This window comes from Perca flavescens, chromosome 18 (assembly GCF_004354835.1).
Source record: "Perca flavescens isolate YP-PL-M2 chromosome 18, PFLA_1.0, whole genome shotgun sequence".
Taxonomy (NCBI): domain Eukaryota; kingdom Metazoa; phylum Chordata; class Actinopteri; order Perciformes; family Percidae; genus Perca; species Perca flavescens.
The window spans coordinates 7076748-7098961 of NC_041348.1; the positions used below are offsets into that span (position 1 = coordinate 7076748).

Genomic DNA, 22214 nt, shown 5'->3' on the forward strand with positions numbered 1-22214 from the left:
ATAACTCTCCTTTCAAGATTAAATGTCTGTTTTTCTTGGATTTTGTGAAAAAAAAATTCTAAATAAATGCGACTTATAGTCCGGTGCGACTTATATATGTTTTTTTCCTCTTCATGACGCATTTTTTGACTGATGCGACTTATACTCCGGAGCGACTTATAGTCCAGAAAATACGGTACTTGTGCAGTATTTGAAGTGCAGTGAGGAAACTTGAATTTGGTTTTGTTTTCTTTGATTTCTAAGATGTTTTCCCTTCCATTGTCTTTACCTGGTCAACAGCTTTAATATCTTTTGATTTAATTAAGTGTATCTGTTTTTGTTTCAAATGGAATGCTAGTCACTAATCTCTGTGTAAAACCAGCTAAATATATTTTGTTAGAGAAATAACCTTCTTGATACAAGATATGGAGTCAGATAAGATGAGGTCAGAGATGGAAAATAATTTCTTGTATAAATCAAACACATTTTGCTAATGTCTACATTTTTGTTGTATTTTTATGTTTATGTAATGACATTGTTTTCATTAACATTCATAGTGTTTTCACAGCAAAGGTGTGAAAAATGAGGGATTGTTGAAGTTAAAAAGTTAAAACCCAGCTTATGTCTTGAAAACAATGTACTTGCTAGATCTAATCAAATAACTACACTGATTAGCATTGGTCTGGCTCCAACTCAAGCTTCTAAAGAATTGATTAGGTCATGTCGGTTATTTAGCATGAAAGTAGAAGCTGTAGACGACTCATTGTCCCCACAGGAAAGGTAACTGTTGTCTCTTTTTGGGGGAGCCATCCCCTGTTGAGCTAGACGTGATTAGAACAAAGGAAATGCATATTACTGTAGAATCAACACTTCCATGATAGACAACTTTAGTCTGTGACTTGAAATTCAGAGGTGTGTCCTTATCCTGAGGAACAGGAATAAATGTGGGACCCAGACGATCTCAGGACTGTTCTTCTGTAACTCCGCAAGGAGAGCATGAGATCAGTCCGCTGTCAGCTGCAGTGTATTTGTTTTGTCATGTCACAGGACTTCATCTGTGACCCCGCAAGGGGAAGCTGCTGTAGTCCGCTGGTTACAGTGTATTGTTTGTCATGTTGCATGGCTGCAATCTGTGTCCCCACAAGGGGAAGCATGTTTGCAGTCTGCTGCTGACAGTGTTTTATGTTTTATTGTGTTTTTCAAACTTAAAGGACAATTCCGGCGCAAAGCGAACCTAGGGGTTATTAACTGATGTGTACCTACTCTTATTATATGGGGCGTAGGGACACTCAAATTAAGTCGTTATCTAATACCACTAAAAAGGCTCAAAATATCACCACATGTTAACGTTAGCATATTTAGGGTCCCTAAATGTGAACTGAAGCATTGACAACATTGTAAGTGTACAGATAGTTTATTAAAAAAGATAGATTATAAAGACAGTCGCGTTCATGTTTACTTGCGGGAGCCATCTTGGAAACCAGTTATGACTAGTCGAACGCTCATTTTTCAAGCTGTCAATCAAAATGTACTTGTCGGGCTCGGGCCAAATTCTGTCGGGCTCAGGCCTTGTCGGGCCCGATTACAGCTTTAGCATGCAGAAGCCGATCTATGGAGAAATAAAACAACCAGAACAGGATCACAACCAAGCACAAGATAAACACTCTCCTTTTCCAGAAAAAGGAGTAAAACCTACCAATACACGCTGGCTCATCGCAGCCTACTGCCAACACACAAAGGCTATGGGAAGAAGCAGCCATTGCGGGGTTTCCTCACTCCTTTATCCAAGGAGCTGGCCAAAGCAGGTGTACCCAGTCAGCAATTTATAACCAACCTGAAAAAGAGAGGGAGGCACACACACACACACAGTTATAATCTTACAGTCATTGGTTAACATTGGGTGTTGCATGTTGGCTAGCTCAGGTTTAAGCAAACACTATAACGTAAGGTTACTGTACACAACATTAGCATAGGCTACCAACTTACGTAACGTAAATGTTCTGAATCTGTAGCTAACGTTAGCCAACGATTAATCTGTAAAAAGGAGCTGTCCACAGCTGAATGCGTTCTGTACTTTCAATGAGCAAATTCACAAGTGTGATACAAAAGCGAGATAACTACACATTATTAACTTGTAATATGTCATATATTGTCTATAAATGAATACTGAAATACTGAAGGGAAATTTCAGTTTTCCACATATTTTATGCTACTACAAAACCTGACATCATCATCCATCCAAGTCAAGGGGAATAAACAGAAAAAGTCCTGGAGTTTTTACCGCAATAAGATATGTACAAATTAGTATTTTCTTCCCCAAGAATTCATTTTTACTTGACACGTGTGCCATAATGTTCTGTAGATGCTTGCCTATCTGTCCTCTCTTTTCAAATAGTTTATCAAGTTTGTCAGACATCACATGAGAGTTAGCTGTGAGATAAATCTGGATAGCAGGGGCATGGTGGTCTTATCTGAAAATAAAAATGATCACAGACTTAAAAATACTGTAAGGCAATCATTGTCCAAACATTGTTTCTATAAAGCTTCCACTGCATGATTTACATATTCCGTCATACATAATTTCATTATGAAAACACCCCTCCCCCACTAACGTTACATTACGCTAACTGTTACCATCAATGGGCCTCATTCACCAACCGTTCTTACGAAGAAATGTGTTCTTAAACCCTTCTTACGAACTTTTTACGAAGATTCTGGCATTCACTAATGTTTTCTTAACTTAAATTTGTTCTTAGCTAAGAACAAAATCTACGAACACTGAAAAGCACTCTTACGCACATTTGAGTGATGACAATTTGCTCCAAATGATTGCTTACTGCATTTTATTTAATTCTACAGTCGTTTACAATGATAGTATTGTACTGTAATGTATTTCTAATCAGTTGTTGAAAAACAAATCATATTATGCAAAAAAAACACTAACACTGCAATTTACATCAGCAATTAAACTGATTAAATCCTGCGTTATTTGGTGATTGATTGTTATTTATAGGGCCAAAATGCAGTGGTAGAAAGTACAAATTCGTCCTAACTGTACTTAAGTACATTTTTCATATATCTGTACTTTACTTAAGTAGACTCAATAGTGCATAGCCTACTTTTGACTTTTACTTTGTTACATTTTGCAGTAATTATCTATACTTTCTACTCCACTACATTTCTACAATGTTCCGTTACATCTTCCTGACCGTCACACGTTTGTCTCACCAGTAAAGTTTGGTTGCCGTAGATACTGGGGCACCGCTGATCCAAGCCGGCTCCGGTGCTGCAGAGCCCGGGCGCAGCACCACTGACCCTCGGTAATACAGCCTCCGGTAAAAGTGAAAATGAAAACGTTTGTTTTTATTATTCCCGTTTTTAAATCAAAGTTGCTATATCTATTTCTCTCCACAGTGTTGTTTACTCCTCCGCCAGGCTGCGTAAGACGCGTTCAAATGTTATTTATTTGGCTGGACCTCTTCACATCTCCCCATTTGCGCTGCTTCACACACTTTATTAGCTTACTTGCATGTTTAAAGAAAATAAAACTGTCTTAAAATACATCGATGAATAAAACCAATCGCATTCCGATTCTAACAACACATTTCCGTTTTATGCTGGTTAGGATAGGAACTTTTTTTAAAAAGCCAGGCCTTGTTTGTGGTAGTGGACACCTTATACTTTTACTAAAGTAAATATGTCTCTTGTTATTTGTACTTTTATTTAAGTACTGAGATTCAGTACTTCCTCCACCACGGCTCCGACAATCTCTGAAAACCTGTCTCCCAGGAGGTGCACAGGAAGTGTCAAGTCCTTATATGGGAATTTGTGTTTTTTTTAATGCTAATTAGGAACAACTGGCACGCGCTTTCAGTTACGAAGACGTGGGATTCATCAATCCTAAGAACACAGATGCGAACAAATCTGCTGTTTAAGAACACGTCATGAATCCGACGTAGACTTTTCTTAGGAACCTTCTTAAGAACATATTTAAGAGAAAACTTAGGAAGATATTGGTGAATGAGGCCCAATGTTCTTAATAGTCCTCTGGGGGTCTATGTGGGTGTCACACTCCAGCTGTGGAATTAATAGTGATGGAATACATTTAAAAACACAATCCTGTGGCATTCCCCTTTAAGCACCCTTTCCATCTTCGTCCGCTTATCCGGGGGTCAGGTCGCGGTGGCAGCAGCTCCAGCAAGGGACCCCAAACTTCCCTTTCCCGAGCCACATTAACCAGCTCTGACTGGGGGATCCCGAGGCATTCCCAGGTCAGGTTGGAGATATAATCCCTCCACTTAGTCCTCAGTCTTCCCCGTGGCCTCCTCCCAGCTGGCCATGCCTGGAACACCTCCCTAGGGAGGCACCCAGGGGGCATCTTTACCAGATGCCCAAACCACCTCAACTGGCTCCGTTCGACGCAAAGGAGCAGTGGCTCTACTCCGAGCTCCTCGTGGATAATCTCTGTTATGATTTTGCATTTGTTCGGATTCCTGTTTGATTTTGGTAGTCTGTTTTTCTGTCATGTCTTGTCTTATTTTACATCCTGCCTTGTGTTTTCCCGCCTTCGTGATTGTTTGCCCCGCCCTGATGTGTTACACCTGTTCCTAGGCCTTGTGTCACCTGTCCCTTATTTATATTTTGTTATCCTGTGTATTTAGTCTCTGTGTTTTCTTTCTGTCTTGTCGGATCATTATTCTGTTTTTGTGCTGTATTGTCGTGTCATGCCTGCTCGTTCCTTGCTTCCTGGCCTGCTTGCCTTTTGGGATTACTTGTGTGTAAGTTTTTGCTCTCAACAAAAATTGACCAGTAGATCAAGGGCTTTACCTACTGGCTCAGCTATCTTTTCGTCACAACGGTGCGATAAATTGAATGGCCGATTCTCCGACCAATCTCCCGCTCCATTGTCCCCTCACTCACGAACAAGATCCCAAGGTATTTGAACTCCTTCACCTGGGGTAAGGACTCATTCCCTACCTGGAGCAGGCACTCCATCGGTTTCCTGCTGAGAACCATGGCCTCAGATTTAGAGGTGCCGATCCTCATCCCACCCGCTTCACACTTGGCTGTGAACCGATCAAATGAGTGCTGAAGGTCACAGGCCAATGATGCCATCAGGACCACATCATCTGCCAAGAGCAGCGATGAGATCCCCAGCCCACTGAACTGCAACCCCTCCCCACCGCAACTACGCCTCGATATCCTGTCCATAAATATTACAAACAGGATTGGTGACAAAGCACAGCTCTGGCGGAGGCCAACCCTCACCTGAAACGAGTCCGACTTACTTCTGAGAACCCGGACACAGCTCTCACTTTGGTCATCCAGAGATTGGATGGCCCTGTGAAGGGACCCCTTCACCCCCCTCACCCAATACTCCCGCAGCACCTCCCACAGTATCTCCCAGGGGATCCGGTCATACGCCTTCTCCAGATCCACAAAACACATGTAGACCGGATGGGCATACTCCCAGGCTCCCTCCAAGATCCTTGCGAGAGTAAAGAGCTGGTCCGTTGTTCCACGACCAGGACGGAATCTGCATTGTTTCCTCTTCAAACCGAGGTTCGACTATCGGCCGTACCCTCCTTTCCAGCAGAGAAGTGTGATACCCCTGTAATTGGCACACACCCTATGGTCCCCCTTGTTGAACAGGGGAACCACCACCCTGGTCTGCCACTCTTTAGGCACTTTAAGCACCCCTTACACAGTGCTATGTCATTTTAGGAGGTAAGCCTTATTTTATGTTTATTCTATTTATGTTATTCTATTATATTACTTATTTATTATATATATATATATATATATATATATATATATATATATATATATATATATATATATATATTATAAGTAATTAGACAATTAAATGTGAAGCTTAGGGTGGGGAGTGAGGGGCAGAAATGTTATGCAACTTCATCCATGAAAATTCAACCTCTTACAGATTTGTAATGAATACTCTTTCCTTTGCATGTAACTAGCAGTTTGAGCCTACAGGAATATAGCTCAACAGTGACTGCCCACTTTTGGAACTGCTCTGCTTCCGTGATTTTCCCCATTCATCCTCATTCGTTCTTAAGACGTGACGTGACAAAAGCATTTCCTTTTCACATACTGGTAGGCCAAGGCAAGAAGAGCATTTGCTAACATATTTATAAAAAACACATACAAAAAGAGTAAATATTTTAATTTGCCACTGGGGATTCATAAATTCTACTTCTGAAATTTGCTTAATTAAAAATTGAAAGGACATAGATGTTTTTCAGTCAAACTCATTGTTTGGGCAAAAAAACATTGGTGCTCACCCAATGCTTGGTGGTGCTAATATAAAGGCCTGGCAACATTTCTGTATGTCAGCATAGCCAGCCTTTATGTGACCTCTCACAGAGTGACCCTGCTCACTGGCTGCTAATCAACTTTGATTGCCCTTGCTTCCCCGTAACCCGTGGATGATGTCATGCTCCATTCATCAGCTGACCGAGCATGAAATGATTATTGGGTCCCAAACTATGAGATCTGATATGCTGCTGAGCCTCTGTGTTGGCAGGCCAGTTTGGTTACTGGCATAAATCAGGTAAAAAGAGTGGAGCGGAAGGGGACTATTATCCAGATGCCATCTATTTTTAGAAAGGGAGGGCATGGATGGAGATGAAATGAGATAGAGATGGAGACGTATTTATACAAAAACAGAGAGTGATTGATACAAGAAAGAAGAAAGGGAAATTGAGATTATAAGAAAGAAAAATAAGGAAATAAAGAAATGACAAAGAGAAAAGAGGGAGACATGTCGGGGGTTCAAAGGCTTAATGACCATTTGCACAGCTCATTGGTCAGGAAGAACAACCTTGGCAACCTTGACGCAGCCCAGGAAAAGCTATCTATATATCTGGTACTTTACAAGCTGCATTGGCTACCTTATCCAGCTGTATTACCTACCTGCCATCAACATGCATCATCATTGCTGGCCGCTCGCATCATCAGCCTGAGATAGATGCCTTGATCTATGGGTGGTTCTTCAACTAGGAGCACTTTTGGTCTTGTGAATAAAAAGGACATATATCACACCACAATAATGTATATGACTATTTTCATGAATAGATTTGACAGCAAATACTTTTGTACAATAATTAAACATTTGTTAATTAAAATAATTTAGGGTGAGGCTATTTGCACCCCTGGTACAATTAGCAGTGTATGCTATTTGTACCCTGGTGCAATTAGAAATGAATGCTATTCGTATCCCGCCGGTGCACACGGCAATGTGTTCTATTAATACCCCACCCTGTGCATTTACAGTACTTTGGCATATATTTACACACAGTTATCCATACTACTCATGTATTACACCTTTTTGGAATATTATCGCCCTGACATTCTTACCCTAAACAAAAGCAATCCCACTCTTGCCTAAACCTAACCAACCCAACGAGAGCAGGCATATTCATGAGTCTTCCCCTACCACCCTGCAAAAAAAATTAACAAACTAACGGTTGTATGCTTTCACTGAAGACAGAAAGGGCAAATGTAGTATCCATTTCCCGCTAGAAATTCAATTGTTATAAACTTTAGAGACAAAACTTTCCTAATATGCCAGTTTCTGCGGTCATGGAAGATGAACGTCCGCCATGATTTCGGTGCACGCGAGCAATGTGTTTTTGTCGTTACGTCACAGGGTGTGAATAGCTCAGCTGTGTGGCCGAGGCTATTCGTACCAGGGGTGCAAATAGACACTCAGAATATTTTAACATCTGAAGAACAGAAGAAGAAACAGAGTGCTCACAAATTATGGTGAAGTGTTTAATGTATGATTAGAACTTTTTGAATATTTTTGAAAAATGTGTGCCGTGATGGAAATGACACTGTGTTGTGGAAATGATATTTAACGACTATGGATGGATAGAATATTACATTGAAAACACTGGAACCATTTATTTGATAAAACATTTGAACAGCAAAATAATAGCAGGTAAAAATGTAAGCAAAAGATAATTCATATAAATTAAAAATGTGTTTTTGCGTTTGTGTGGATATAGATCTGCATCTGTACAAATTTTGCAGATAAAAGAATCTGCGTGATCAGATGGCTGATAAGTTCATATACTTCTATGCCTATGAAGAATTAAAGGGAATTGAAATATTCAGTATTTAATTGCATGTTTGTGTACTATCCACTAGCTTGTTACAATGTAAAATGTCAGATTTAATCCAATGAGTCTCTGAACCATAGAGCCCATTATGTTGCGCCTGCAATCACAAAGCTAAACTGGAGGGCACGAACAGGAAAAACATATGGAAACATAGGACTGAATCCCAACATATAGTTATTTTTCTAAACAGTATTCTGTCTCACTATACTGCCATATAAAATAAGATGAAAAAAGGATTGAACCTCTAAGTGTTTCCATTGATAAGCCCTATTAGAGGGATATATCCAGGTTCCACACACTGCAGCACCTACATGACACATGGAACAAGAATCCGGAGTGATTAATAGCAGCATTATTAGACAAGGACAGCAACATTGTGTGCATTATTATCATGACTTAATGTTACCATAGTAACTTTACAGAGTGTTCACTAGATGTGTCCAGAACAGATAACAAGCAACATAACTGAAAAACAACTCATGTACAAATAGATTACTTAGACAACTCCACTCTAAACTCCATGCGTTTGAAAAAGGTTTGCTCTGTGTGTGTGTGTGTGTGTGTGTCTCCAAATCTAATCAAGGATTTGACAAATTTATTTCCAGACTGACCATGCAATCTCCTTGTGCCGTTCAGCGGCGGCGCCAGGGAGGGGCTAGGGTGTGCTGTAGCTACCCCTAGGATTGCCATAGCACCCCCTAGTCAGCAGATAGAGGTCCATATAAGAACTTTACTCTTATCTCTGTCTCGTAGAAGAACATTACAGTAATAAACGTGTTTTACAGAAATGTGAATAAATGGATCACCAAATCTAAAGTTATACAGCGCACTGGACATCGGTTTATTTTTAGTCCAGAAAACGTGTTCGCCCTCCGTGGCTTATTTAGATATATTAAGATATGACTACAGTATTTTGACCATACGTGCAAATGTAAAAACTGTGTGAGGATTCATGCGCGTGTGTGTTTATGTGTGTGCTTGGCTGTGTCTGGTGTATTTGGCCTGCTGCATTAATCTTCTGAGCAAATGTATGAGAGCTGCAGTAATGATTGTTTGAACCTGGCTTGTTGGCTGGTATTTGAAATATGTTTGGTGGGCTAATCAGAGTTCTTTAAATCAATCTCTCTCGTTCGCTCGTTTAGTAAATCGCGGCGGAGGTGGGTGGTTATCTGCGCGAGTGTGTGTAACGTTAGCCTATTTGTGTTAAGGGAAACTCAATATTTCAGAGCACCCTCACTGAAACGTCCAGCAACCCCAAAGCACCAGCAAAAGAAAATCTCTGGCGCCGCCACTGGTGCCGTTTGGTCACTGACATAGGTTCAGGGATATGGCCTACAATATTCATGGAGTGGTACCAGATTACATCATCTTTTGCTGGCCAATAGAATCGATTGTTACCTATACGGCTCATTGTTTTAACAAGAGCACCGCTGTAACAGTCAACATCTGGTATGATGCCTGGGTACGCATCTCCGTCATAATTGCCGGATCAACTGCATTGTTTTTTTTCTGCACGTGAACAGCCTCGATGTCTTCTGACTCAACATAGAAAAGCTCTACGGTGGACTTTTGCTGCTGGAGCTCATCAAAGAGCACTTGAGCCCCACTCCAGCTATCAGGTCTTTTTACCGCAGCTCCTATCCCATCCGCAGGGCCTTTTCCATGGACAGCTTCCAGAAAGTTCCAAGTAACTTTCTTCCATCCCATTTTATATGCCATGTTGGATAACAGATTTGTTTTTTGGATCGGTACTGTGAGGTTGGTCCATCACTGACAATATACAGTATTGAAGCAGTAGGATGTCGATCCTTTATAAAAGTGAGAACTTTTGAAAGGTGAACCGAAATAGTTGATGGGTCATGGCGACACCCTTTCTTCCGGTGTGAAGTGAAGCCTGCTTATGAGAATCACCAAAATGAACAGCTTGTATTTCACTGCTGTATTCGCAGAGAAAATTATATAATGTTAAGGTCTTTAAGGATGCTAAAAAGTAAGAAAAATAATAATGGAACCATGGTAAAAAGATTTTAAGATTGTATTATTGTTAATGTATCAAAGAAATGAGGAAATACACACATGTATATGTATTTTTACAAATATGACCAAAGGACATGAAAGTGCTTGTATTCTAAGAACCACCCCTATATGGCCAGCAGCTGTGTTACCATGGACAGTCTTTATGGATTTGGTGTATTGTATGACTATACAATACACCAAATCCATAAAGCACAAGTTGTATATTATTTTTTGTTTGTTTGTTTTTTTTAGGCATTTCTGCCTTTATTAGAGAGGAAAGCTGAGATATGAAAGGGGGGAGAGGGGGGAAGACATGCAGGAAAACCGTCACAGGTCGGATTTAAACCTTGGACCTTCTGCGTTGAGGAATAAAACTCTGCACATGTGCTCCCGCTCTACCAACTGAGCTAATCAGCCACCAAAAGCTGTATATTTGGTATGATTATTAAGCATATATTATCTAGATCATAGCATATATGCTAGAAATGGTTTCATTTAAAGTAATTATAAGGACCACGTGACGTCACAGTGCTTTGTCGCCGCCATTTTTATGTCCGGTCACTGCTACGAGATGTACGTCATGGCAAATACAACTACTAAAGGAGACGGATACGCGATACCACACAAGATGATACACATATGCTGTGCTGTTGGCTGTAGTAACAGTCTTAAAAGACATCCCGGACTACAATTGTATTCCATCCCAAAGGAGAAAGTTTGTTCGCAAACTTCAAGCAACAGAGACAATTTCTGGTCCCTGTTTAGTCAGCCAGCCAACTCAAGCTAACGTTAGCTTGGTAGAGATTGTAAGATTTCCAAAACTGAATAAAAAACACCAGGGTTGGGTCAGATTACTTTGAAATGTAATCCATTACTGACTACAAATTAAATGAACATTTTTGTAATCAGTAACATAATCAGTTGGATTACAAAAAACATGTAACGTAATCTGATTACTTTAGGATTACTCTTATATCACTTCAATAAATATGCACCTTGAGTAAAAGACACGGCCACAGAATTGATCAATGAATTCTTGTTTTATTTTTCTCTTTATTATTTTATTACATCTAAGAAATCGTTTTGCTCTCATTAAAGGTGCTATAAGCGATGTTGGGTGACGTTACTTCTTGTTGACGTTCAAAGTATTTTCAAACAAAACGGAGGCTAACTCGCCCCTCTCTCCTCCTTATCCTGTCCCCTCCCCCTCCCTTCCGTGCTAACGCTGCTGCGGTGATGGCTCAACCAACTCCTTCTTGTCGGCAATTGGCTGGAACACTGTTTGTTATGTTTGGTGGTGCAGGTTGGCGCAGTTTGTTTTTGTTGCTGTTTGTGGAGCCTGGGCTGTCTACAGCAGTGTGCCGTGCGAGATGGTCCTTTGTGCAGTGAAAAATTATCAGATTTTACTTAATTGGTCCAACAAATTTTTTTATTGAGTTACTGCAAATAATTTGCCATTGTTGCACATCTGTGCCTGCAATATGAAGACTGGCAGAGAAATTAAATACTATTCTGTATCAGTAGGTGGCAGTATAGCGCAATAATGACCTTGTTGATTTAAGACAATAGAATTAGGCTACTGCCAGCAGGGCTACTGCCAGCAGGGTTCCAGACTGCGACCAAAATTTGAGGGTGTGCGACTGAATTTTACATCCAGTCGCACATGTGCGACCAGTAAATTTGCCCCCTTTTTTTACACGTTAAACGTTGAAATTTCGGTAGGCTAACTGAGAGCGCATAAGCCCAAGCTTATCTGTCCTCTCTGAAAATTGACAGAGAGCAGCGCTCTGACACAAACACATACACTCGCGCACACGCAGAGCTGCAGACGATGCAAACTACGTCGGCTCTGCAGTTTTGTTGAAGTCACAGTGAGTCACGGAAATGCCAATAAAGTGGTTTCAAGTGTGGTTAAAGTTTTTCATAACTTCACGCAGACAGCGTTTGCTGCGATATGATAGGCTATTAATGGCGAGCCGAAAGCGGTTGCGGTGCTGTTGATGTCAACACACTTCCTCCGAGATGAGCAGCCAGGCACAACGGTGGTTTCAATGCCCTGGTGACTGACTGACAGGCTGAGGTTGTAAGGCAAGGCAACTTTATTTCTACAGCACCTTTCAGGCAATTCAAAGTGCTTTACATGAAACAATTACAAATCGGTCATGATGAAAATAAAACAGGCTAAAAAATAATATACAAATACTATAATAAACTATATATATATATATATATATGTACTGTATATATATTTTTTTACTGTCATGACGGCGATGGGGCTGTCAGTTTACCTTCTATGTTGCATCTTCAAAAGTGACACTGAATTTGAAACAGCACATTGTAATTTCTGCATCTATTATCAAAGTATTTATTAGTAATACAGTGGAAATTAGTAGAAATGTGAATATTTGGTTAGCATGTTGATTTACGGTGTGTGCCCCTACATTTTCTGGTTGTGCCCCTAAAATTTTCAGTTGGGGGCCACTGTGCTCCTAGTGAAAAATGTTAGTCTGGAGCCCTGCTGCCACCTTTCGTGCGCATCCCGCAGTGACAGGATGTAAGCAGCAGGGCCGAGAACATCGATGTAAGCCTGCAAAAGCGATGGATACATTTTTAAAAAGGAAAAATGCAGATTCTGATCTTATTAGGCTACAATGTGTCATTTTGTAACATTTTTGGTTGGTGGTGTGCTGCGGGATTTTTTTTATGTAAAAAATGTGCCGTGGCTCAAAAAAGGTTGAAAAACACTGGTCTACAGAGACCGCGTTTTTTACAGTGTGTTCAGGGGACAGGCAGCTAGCATATAGTGAGGAGATGTTTGCTGTATGTGACAAAAAATGTTGTAGCCTAAAAAACATGTGACATTGCTTAGAGCAATTCATTCCTGTGTGAACTAACTAAATGAATAAATAACTTTATTAATTATTAACTAAAAATGTAAAAAGTACTTTCTTTACTCTGAACATATCCGTTTCTCAGTACATATCCTCATATCAATCAGTTTAACTCTTTTCTCACATCATATTGAATGTTTAAAACTAAAAACATTTTCATTTCCGATTTGAAGTACATGTTAGCGTTCTTGTCAAGAAACTAAACAGGCAATTGGATGATAGTGACATCTAGACAAACAAATGAACTGCTTGTCAAATTAAAACATCGTTAGGCTATCATAAAAAAGTTGCATTGTTTGCATGATAAAATGTAATCAGGTAATGTAAATAATGTAACTGTAATCTGATTACACTTTTATTGTAATCTGGGTTGATTATAGTTACTTGATTTTTGTAATCTGATTACATAATCCAGATTATATGTAATCCGTTACTACCCAACCCTGAAAAACACATGTAAATACAAAACTCCTTTGCTAACTTAATCTTGTCATAACTAAGATATCTGCTTAAACATTTTTTTTCATCGACAGATTTAGATCCTGTACGTCCAAGAACTTCACATGTAGCAGGCTATTTTTAACATAGCATGGTGTGTCCGTCTTACAGGCACAGCTAATGTTATTTAAACAATTCCAATAACAGTTAAATCCAAAGCGTTGTTTTGTCGATTTTTTGTCTTTGTTTTGTAGTTTAACCTGATGTCGTTTAACCTGACTGAATCACTTGGAGAGCTTCTGTGTGTTCCACTATTGTTTCTTATTCATTTTCATAAATACGAATGTTTAAAAAAATATATATTAGTTAACGACTTGTTAGCCCTTTAACAACTAGCTACTAGCATGATCAATCTATACTTAACCATCACCAAAATAACATTGTTGATTGGTAGATAATTGTTGTTTCAGTGACAAAATACAGTTGGAAGTAATAAATATGGATCACAACCAATAACAGATGTCTTTTCCAATCGATGTACCGTATTGGTCCGAATATAAGAAATAAATATAAAATATAATATTTGCATTTTTAGATGGTGTATCATCTCTATGACAACGTATCCTTGTACGTCCGTTCTAACTTTAGACTTTTTTGTAGCTTGATATATCATTTGTTGCTAAATATGAATGTGGATAACGTTAGTAATAGTGAGATGCTTGCTATAGTTACACTTCTAGCAATGAATCGGCAAAAAACACGTTTTATTTCTCTGATTCACTGCTTTGTTCTAACGCCGCTGGGCGCTCGCTCTATCTCTTCAGTGTATGTCTATCTGGCTCGATCATATAATGTTACCGTGCTTTCCGGCGGTCGTTGAGGCTCCGTCTTAAACTCTGCCATTTCGACCAGCTGTTTGTAACATTAAAATAAAATCGATTATGAATCATTTAATTTCTATAGTTTGTAGCTGACTTAACCAGCTGACTTCTCTATTGGCTGTTGTAACAGGTGACGTCCCTTACATTCTGAAACCAGCCTCTGTGACTTGAACAGATAAAAGTCTAGACACCGATTATAAGACCACCCCATTTTTTCAGATGTATTTCCAGAAAAAAAAAAAGTCTTATATTCGGACGAATACGGTATTTCTATCTCATTTAGATAAGCTGTTGCCATGACTGTATCTAAAAACCTGCATATCTTTAGCCTTGCTCTATTATTACTGTGTCAGACACAAATATGGTCTCGGAAGTGACGTCTTTGGTACCCATGAATACATTTATCCTGCTAACTTTGCACTTCGCTACTTGCGCTACTTCCAATGCATATCGGGCCTCAAGCTGTTCTCATAGCAAAATAGTTTTATTATTAGCTAGCTATTGTAGCTAACTGCATATGTATTAACTATTGGGGCAACCTGCCGGCTAACAAAACTAGCGGCCTATTATTTAACTTATCTAACTTGGCGCCTCTTCTCTAGCATGAACTCATGCTATGTAAATTGACAGCGACTCACAGCCTAACATGTAAACAAGCCAATGTGCACTAACCCTTCTGTGCTGTTAGCTACAATAGCTAATTCAAGGGTCTATTTTCTGTTTACTTTCGGTGGACAGGCCCTGTCTAGACGTACGCTTTGGAAATAGGTCATCATCAGAATCATTGTCAAACACGTACCTACCTTTTCCGGTTTGAGTCTTGCCAAAGATTTCTGAAATGCCATTGTGTTTTTCAGTTCTGAGTTGTGTTTTGTGAAATGTCGTGTCGTGAAGTGCTACTATTTTTTCTAAAACGTTTTCTGAAATGTCTGTTTTGTGAAATGTTTTGTAAAATGTTGTGTTTCTTGGAATGTCATTGTGTTTTGTCCTTTGTGGCCACTGTACTTCCTAGACGTCTGCTGGTTTAGAGCTGCACTTTTTTGCAATCAGTACAGTTTTGGAATATCATTCTTATTCTTATGATTATTGTGCTGCCTTTTTATCCACATAATTATTAACCATAACAATAAATAGCTGTTTTTGTATTTCTCATAATGATTTAGCAGACCTGTAATGTTCCAGCCATTAAGCAGTTGAAGTTAAAGGTCCAATATGTAATATTTATACTGTAATAAATCCAAAAATGACACCAATGCCTCATCAGATATTAAGGAAACATGTTAAACTGAAATGCTATCTTTTCTGACAACAATGCTAATTTGAGTATTTTTTCTTTTTGAAATTTACATTCCGTGACGGAATTTATGTTTATGTTTTGGTCTGTGTGTTGTTATCAACGGCCCAGTTTGACAGGCAGGCCGGGTTGCCAGATATACCTGTAAAAACGTAAACCCAGCACGCTACAGCTGTAATGGTAGTACAGCCATGAAAGCAGCAAACAAACGAACAGGATCAACGGAGATAGATTCTACATGACATAAAAAAAAAAGAAAACGGCATGTTTATAACAGTTGCGTAACCAGAGACGTAACAACCCCCTGGTAAATATTGGAGATGTATTTGAAAGATGGAGACAGCTTAGAGCCCAAAAGGACGCAGAGTTGGCTTATTTTCTCCTGAACAGGTAAGCATTAGCTTCATGCTAATTTATCACAGCTACTAGGGACGGGCATTTTTTGTCATTTCAACATTTGTGTACTCACATTGAATTATATAGCTAGAGTAACCGAGTTGGTTACTCGCAAAAACAATTGAGACATAGCCATTAAAGTGATCCCGACTGGTCCTGGCTAACGTCACCATGCTAACCCTGCTAACTGTTGTCATGGCTGTTTACTGCGTGTAGCCTCTTCAGCGGCTGGAGCCGACAACGGTGAGTTATTTTAAACTACGAGAGGGGGGCTGTAAATCGGCAAAGAGAGGACTGTGAGTTTGCAGTGTGTTTAGCGATTGTTGCCGTAATTCTAAGCCAATGAAGTGTGTCGGCAAGGTTGTTGTGTTTTTAGCGGTTCATACTGTAATTTTAAGCCGAAAAAGTGTGTCTGTCAGTTGGATACAGAGCTCCGCGTGAGCACGGGCTTTTATGACTTTCAATATAGCCAGCATCTAACGTTAGCTACTCCGCTGTGCTGTGGAGTAATGTCTGGCTATGTGAGACTAGCATCTAACGTTAGCTACTCTGTTGTGCTGTGGAGTAATGTCTGGCTATGTGAGACTAGCATCTAACGTTAGCTACTCCGCTGTGCTGTGGAGTAATGTCTGGCTATGTGAGACTAGCATCTAACGTTAGCTACTCCGCTGTGCTGTGGAGTAATGTCTGGCTATGTGAGACTAGCATCTAACTCCGCTGTGCTGTGGAGTAATGTCTGGCTATGTGAGAAAAGCGTCTGGCAACATTGTTGTGAATGCTGCGGTCTCAGCCTGGCAACCCCCGTGAACTTCGAGTCTGAGCAGGAGGGGGTGGGGGAAACAACTCTCCAGTATTTTGAATTGGTAGTGCAGTAACTATTTTAACCGCTAGCTGCCAGTATTACACACAATATTACATATTGCACCTTTAATGTTTGCTAGAAATATTATCCTCCCTTTATTTCTCCCTTTGTATCCTACAAAGTTGTGTTAAGAGAAATGTTTGGTGATTACTATTGGACTTCAGTGGTAATATAGCATAAAGAGGCTATTTCCTGCGTCAATTTTGCCAGGGGCCATTTGATAGGTTGCCTCAGGCACCACCTGTTCTGGCATAAATAAATTATTCTACCATGTTAGCCTCTTCTTCTTACTTCTGAAAAATATAGAATGCTGATATAAAGGAGAATTATATGGAGATTGAAATATAAACTAAGAGATCCAAAATGTTTTTGTTGAAAACGTGCTGTGGATTCTCAACACATTTTGGAAATGAGATTGACAAATCCACAGTGTTCTATTGGTAATCTCTTTTTCTTTCAGCCTGGATGGGAAAAAAACAATTTTTTTGATTCAGCGATAAAGCAGAATATTTCATCATGTGCAGTGTGTAGCCAGAGGAAATGGGTTGCATTATAATGTTCTGTATCAAGGTGCAGAAAACTGTATATGGAGCTGTTTTCTCTATTTCTGTTTTATTCACCTTCCCCTCTGAGCAGGCTGCAGCTGCAGAGACTGAGTTTGGGCTACATGGCTACATGTGTTCAGCTTTCGGAATCCCTTTGTGGCAGGCCTTTTGATATCATAGTATTGCCTGATATTATTTTGCTTTAATCCATTAAAATCTCAGACACACTGAGACCCAACGCAGAGTTGTGAGTCCTCATTAGCAGTAATAATATTGAGATGGTCCCTCTCGCTGCCTGTCAATGAGCCGGAGGCCCATCGATGAGGAAAATGTGCTGCTGCTTTTGACTTGGTGCCAGACAGTAGAGAAGGAGGGGGGAAGGATGTTGCATGTGGCAACGAAAAATGGTCAAATAAAGGCCTGCATGCTGCTAAAGAATAACAATGAAGCAGCCACTTCCAGGCCTGAAAAGTGAAGCCTATAAGGAAATGCCTTAAACCTGCATTCTATCTCATTTCCAGCAGGGGGTGACTTCACTGGCTCCTAAAAGAACTCAGTTTTTATAGAAGTCTATTGGAAAAAGACTCTCCTTTTCCCATTTATTTTAAAGGTAAACAATAAAGCAGTGGATGCTTTAGGGGAGTGGCTACACGTCGACCTGTCAACCATGATTGAGCTGACCAATGCTCATCCATGACACTGTGTACGTTAAAATAGCATTGAACTTGTTTTTGGGGTCTATGTTTTCATCTTAAACTTTGACCCTCTCACTGTGTGTTTTCACTTCATTAGTGTCAGCGTTATGCCAACCAAGCTAGCTAGCTGGCATTAGCTGATCACTTCAGAGAAGGTCTGCAGATTTTCAACCAGCTTTGTGTACTGCTGTACATGCAAATGAGCGGCACCAGTACCCATAGTCCACAATGACCCGCCCGCAACTCCACTGGATGACTCGTTTCAAAAGGGTTGAAAATCAGCTACTATTCCATCTTTGAGTTTGATTTATGGTTCTGCTTTGAATCTATGCCATAGGTATGTGCGTAGGTACGTGTGGATACAGACCCTACGCCGTAGCCTAATGTGCACGTCCCAAGAAATGTAACTACACATCAAGGCTGTTATTGGTACGGTTGGCCATGGCTTGGTAGCGTCGCATTTCCCCCCTACTCATTTCCGGGTTGTCCTCCATGAACAACATGAAATCGAGGAGAGGCTTAACTTTTCCTGCTGCCGGAGCCGGTTCTCACGCCGAAGCTAATCCCCGTCTCTCGCTCTAGCACACAATCTCCACGCATACAGACATACGGGCTCTGCCATTCACTTAAAGAGATACGCAGAGAACGACGCAGACACACAAAGTATAAATCCAAAATAAGACATATTGAAATCATACACAGCAATTACACACAGCAATTAGGTCAGGGGTCTTCAACTACATTTACAAGTATACTACAAGGGCCAGAGGTAGGTAGGTAGACACTCTGGGGGCCAGACTTTCAAATAAAAAAAATAAAATGTATTTATACCTAATACGCTTATTCTTCAGTATTTTCACTTTCTTACTGAATTAATGCTATCTTTTTAAAAATGTATTAGTGTGAGCAAACGCCTAAAAAACATGGAAACTCCATAATGCTAACTGGCTTTAGCTAGACTTAACTAGAAAATGATCTCAGACTAGGAGGCAGTTCACTGAGGAGTGATGGTTAAAGTATGTGATTATGGAAACGTCATTGTAGTACAGTGTCCTGATTGGTGGAAACTTATTGCAGAAAGAAATGCCCGTTTTCAGGTAAAAATGTCACTGTCAAAGAGGCTGAAGCAAAAAGTTGACGTGGAAAACCCAAGCTTTAACGATGAATGGACTGATAAGCAGGCTACGCATACGTCTTGTATGCCTCATTTGCAATGAAACGATGCTGTTGCAAAATAATACAACCACCATCATCATTAAGAATGAAGAACGTAAACAAAACTATCACGTCATTCACGTGCATATTAAGTAGCCACATGCATATATTTGGTATTATAATACATCCAGAGATGTAGAGAATGGTTTGTTCAGCCAGCAGTTAAGTTTACAAGAATTTTTCCAAATTTCAAGATTCGTGGCAAACTAAGATAAAAAGTTAGACTACAAACCAACAGCTTTTGTTTTAGCTTGTTTGTAAAAATTTGCTATTTGCAGAGTAGAGCTGTGTCTACATAAACCAGCGTGGTGGACAAGAGTGGACTGTGCTGACAGAGCAGATTGAAATATTGATTTCTACATATTTATGCCTGTAGACATGTGAGTGGGGAGGCTATTGATAAGTATTGACTTTTTACTCACAAAGGTTTTATTTTAGCCTACTTACAGTAACAAGCTCATCAGCGCCAGCCACAGCTCTTTAATTACACAGCAAGTATTTTATTAGTACCTGACTTATACAACATGACACTGTACATTTTAGGTTATATTATAAAGTGTCTCTCTTGAAGCATTTTAGTATTTTGGCAATGCACACCAAGACAGTGAGTCTCACGTTCTCAGGCAGGCAAGCATGCGCGCACACACACACACACACACACACACACACACACACACACACACACACACACACACACACACACACACACACACACACACACACACACACATACAGTCTCTGAGGACGGCAGGAAACCTCAGCATCAGCGTCTGAGTCGCAAACCAATCAATTTATGTTTCCTCAATGCTTCCCCTCTCAGGGCTCAGGGGCCAGACAGCAGCAGGGAACCCTGTAGGAGTCAATATACTCAGATATCTGACACGCGCCACTGACGACGACAATAACAAGGGTGGATAGCAAGACTGAGTATCTGTGCGGGTAAGAGAGGTGGAGAGAAATAGTCAGAGTCAAAACCTCAGCACAGACCTCCAATAAACTGGGACAAACTATGGTTGGGTGATCGTTTCTATTTTCATCATCCAGTCACGATTACTCAAGATCACCGATAGGCGATCCGATCGCCAGCAGATGGCGGCGTGGCTCAGCGTCTGATGGAGCTTTGAAATAATCGAAGGAATACTTCACCCTAAAAATGACCATATCAATTCTTAAGGAAAACATTATTGTCACAAGCCTCCATGGTGAACGGAGAATCAAAAGACAAATTTTTTGTAAAATTATGCTTATTATTTCCCAAACATGTCACTAAAACATGACTGAATAAATTAGACTTAGATTTAAAATTCACTCGTGCTGATTTACAGGGCTCAGCAGGCAGACATGCAGCTCCACCAGAAACACCTCCTAATGTACAGTATAGGGCGCAGATTCTAGAAATGATGTGCACAAGCTGATCAAAATATGCAGCTAGGCCATTATTGGCTTAGTCGAATGACACTCAAATTACTTCATCACCATCAAATGTCCCCCCATTTTCTTCTATTCACACCATGTTTCCATCCACACGTTTTTATGCGAATTAAGTAATATCGAATGAAAAATACCTTATGGAAACAGTAAAATTCGATTGAATTTCATGAATATTAACACGTTTGTACGTTAGCTCTCATCGGATTCCTCTTCTTTTTAAATTTAATTTCCAAGCGAAATATAACAAAACGTCTAACAAATGCCATAACGTGCATCTGCATCCTCATAGCTTTGATTGTTGTCTCATAATAGCTTGATATGTCGCTATCAGCTGGCACATAAGCACTTTACAACTCGTGCAATATTAATAATTTGTAGGTAGACGGCGCAATCCAGTTTGGCTAGCAAACTTTGTTCACAGCTTCGCTTGAATGTTGTGCGATCCAGTGTGAAAATGAATGGAAACACCTTAATCAACACTGGGGCTCCACAGGGGACCGTCCTCTCTCCCTTCCTCTTCACCCTTTTCACCTCGGACTTCAACTATTGCACTGAGTTCTGCCACCTTCAGAAGTTTTCTGATGACTCAGCAATAGTTGGCTGCATAGAAAAGGGTGATGAGGACGAATACAGGACTGTTGTGGGCAACAAAGGAGTTTGTAGTGGATCTGAGGAGGGCGAAATCATCTGGGACCCCTGTTTCCATCCAGGGGGTCCCTGTGGACACTGTTGAGTACCTGGGGGTGTACTTAAACAATAAACTGGACTGGACTAGACACGCCGAGGCAGTCTACAAAAAGGGCCACAGTCGACTCTTTTTCCTGAGGAGACTGAGGTCCTTTAACATCTGCCAGATGATGCTGAGGATGTTCTATCAGTCTGTTGTGGCCAGTGCTATCTTCTATCTATCTATCTACGACACACTGGCCCAGCAGAGGAGCACCTTCAGCAGAAGACTCCTCTCACCCAGATGCACCACAGAGCGCCACAGGAAATCTTTCCTGCCTGTGCTCATTAAACTTTACAACACCTCCCTGAGAGTCACACACCCCCTCTCTGTAATCATCTCATCTCAAACATAGACAATCACTTCTCTTTTTTATTGCACTAAAATCATCTCAACAGACAACAATTTCTCTTTTTTATTGCACTATTTGCACATTAACACTTTACATTTCATATTTTATATATTATTACTGTATATTTGTTTTTATTATATATGTTAAAAGTCTTGATAATATATGTTGTTTTTATTTGTTGTTTGTATACCTGGAGTGGTAACAAAAATAATTTCCCCCTGGGATTATTAAAGTATTTCTGATTCTGATTAAAGGGGTGATAGAATGCAAAACCGATTTTAACCTATCATAGTTGAATAACGACAGTTTGGTGGGTAAATAGGACATACATATAAGCTCAAAATCCCA

At 40.1% G+C, this 22214-nt stretch overlaps 1 long non-coding RNA gene across 1 annotated transcript; it reads right to left on the reverse strand.

Moving 5' to 3' along the window:
- Nucleotides 1–1427: 1427 nt before the first annotated feature.
- Nucleotides 1428–7006, reverse strand: LOC114573581 (uncharacterized). Its single transcript, XR_003694911.1, has 3 exons — nucleotides 6913–7006; nucleotides 1676–1813; nucleotides 1428–1588 (listed from the first exon to the last, which is right to left on the reverse strand). It is a non-coding gene; the product is annotated as an uncharacterized LOC114573581 (long non-coding RNA).
- Nucleotides 7007–22214: the final 15208 nt, after the last annotated feature.